Source organism: Olea europaea, chromosome 13 (genome assembly GCF_002742605.1).
Source record: "Olea europaea var. sylvestris chromosome 13, O_europaea_v1, whole genome shotgun sequence".
NCBI lineage: Eukaryota > Viridiplantae > Streptophyta > Magnoliopsida > Lamiales > Oleaceae > Olea > Olea europaea.
The window spans coordinates 3,627,307-3,629,874 of NC_036249.1; positions in this window are offsets into that span (position 1 = coordinate 3,627,307).

The following is a 2,568-nucleotide window of genomic DNA, read 5'->3' on the forward strand; positions in this document are numbered from 1 at the left end:
CGACCTATTTGCTCTGTCATATAATTGTCAAAACCACGTTCAGGAATACAGGTCTTGTGTACCACCAAGCTATTATAACGTTCAGCGGCCTCGGCACTAATGAATTTGCTCCTGTCAAATGAGCTAGAAGAGGAGGCTGCGGCTTTAGTTCTCTTTTTAGGCGGCATTGGACCTGTACAAAGGTAAAAACAGCAAACCATGAGCAACAAACAGTAATAATGGACAATAAGGCAAGGCTAAAAATCTAGCCATACGAGGAAATTATGGTCGAACGTGCAAGTGATGTACTCTAAACCCAATTGTCAACTCATAATCATCTACATGGCAATTCCCACATAATTCAAATAGCACAATAGCCAAAATAGCTCCTTCTACCCAACTAAGTTCACCTAGACAATTCATCAAACACATTGAATGCACCAATTTTTCACCAAAAAATTGCCTAAAAGTTGGGAGTAGTTCAGGCCACAATCTTCACACAACACACAAAGTTCTTGACACTACGACAAGGCAAGACCTCCTCATACATAATTAACAAAAATAAGCACATAAACGCAACAACTATAATGTAAGAGGAGCAAATACAAAAGCCATACCTGGAATGTTGTTGTGGAAACTAATTTAGATGGATGAATGCACACTTATCAACAAAGAGATGTGGAAAAACAGCAAAGGGAAGTGGTAGGGGGGCGAAAAAATTCTGGATTTGAAAAAAAATGTGATGTGGGTGAGGTGATAATATAAATTAACCAAAAACAAAACTAAAAAAAAAAAAAAGAAAGAGAGGGGAGGAGTTTACCTTGGAGGGGTTGAGGGGAGAAGGAACAAAAAAAAATAAAAATAAATAAATAAAGGTAAAGGTTAGGGGGAGAAGATGAGAGGGAAAGAGAGTTGGGGAAAATCTTATGAGGGATGGGGGCTTAGGGTATAAGAAATAGACAAGAAAGAAGGAAAAAAAAATAAAAAAAAATAAAGGGGGGGGCATGTTCGCAGCGCCTGGGCGTTGCGTTTCTGCCCGAAACGCATAGGCGCAGCGCCCAGGCGCTGCGTTTCTGCCAAAATTGGCAGAACCAGCGCCTGGGCGCTGCAAACTCAGCGCCTAGGCGCTGAGTTTCTGCCTTCATTTTGTAAATTTTTTTTTTTTTTTTTTATATCACCCTTTTTCACACTCATTCAGTTTCATTGTAGAGCTCAAATTTCCCGATGTGTAACCTTCATGGATTCTCCTACAAAAGCAAGAGAAAGAGTTACTACGATAGTATAAATTATTAAAGGAAGAAAACAGAATCAAAGCATAAACCAATAATCAAATAAAGAATAGAGCTTGGGTTGCCTCCCAAGAAGCGCTTCTTTTAAGTCATTAGCTGGACGTAGTGCCGTAGTTATTCGGGAACAGCTAGATCAAGACTCTCTTTAGCGGTGGGAAAATCTTCCATATAATGCTTGATGCGTTGACCATTTACTTTGAAATTTCCTTTAGTTGGATGGTGTAATTCAACTGTCCCGTAGGGAAACACCTGAGAGATCGTAAAAGGGCCGGACCATCGAGACTTCAATTTTCCTGGGAAAAGTTTAAGCCGGGAATTGTATAATAGCACTTGATCCCCTACTCGAAAAATTCGTTGCCTGATGTTCTTGTCGTGCCACTGCTTTGTCCTTTCCTTGTAGATGGATGCATTCTCATATGCCTCTCTTCTGAATTCCTCCAACTCATTTAGCTGTAGTATTCTTGTTTCTCCAGCCTTATCGAGGTCCATGTTTAACTGCTTCAATGCCCAATACGCTCTGTGCTCAAATTCCACTGGTAGGTGGCATGCTTTCCCAAAGACTAGTCGGTATGGGGACATTCCTATAGGCGTCTTGTACGCTGTGCGATATGCCCATAAAGCATCGTCCAATTTTTTTGACCAATCCTTGCGAGATGCATTCACAGTGACCTCCAAAATTCTTTTCAATTGTCTGTTTGATGTTGCCACTTGTCCACTAGTCTGAGGGTGATAAGGAGTGGCAATTCGATGTTGTACTCCATACTTATGCAAAACTGCTTGGAATAACCGATTGCGGAAGTGCGTTCCACCATCACTTATAATTGCCCTTGGTGATCCATATCGGTTAAATATATTTTTCTTTATGAAGTCGACCACCACCCTTGCGTCATTAGTAGGCAGTGCTTTAGCTTCTACCCATTTTGAAACATAATCCACCGCGACCAGGATGTACCGATTGTTGTAAGAGGATGGAAACGGACCCATAAAATCAACCCCCCAGACATCAAATATTTCCACTTCCAAAATGTTGTTAAGTGGCATCTCGTGACGCGCTGATATGTTACCAGTTCTTTGACACTTATCGCATGACCTACAGAAACTGTGGCAATCCTTGAACAATGTAGGCCAAAAGAAACCACATTGGAGTACCTTTGCTGCTGTTTTAGTGGGGCCAAAGTGCCCTCCATAAGCCGAAGCATGTACTCGCGAGAGGATCGGTTTCATTTCATCCTCAGGCACACATCTCCTAATGATCTGGTCCGCCCCTCTCCTATACAAATTTGGGTCATCCCAGTAATAG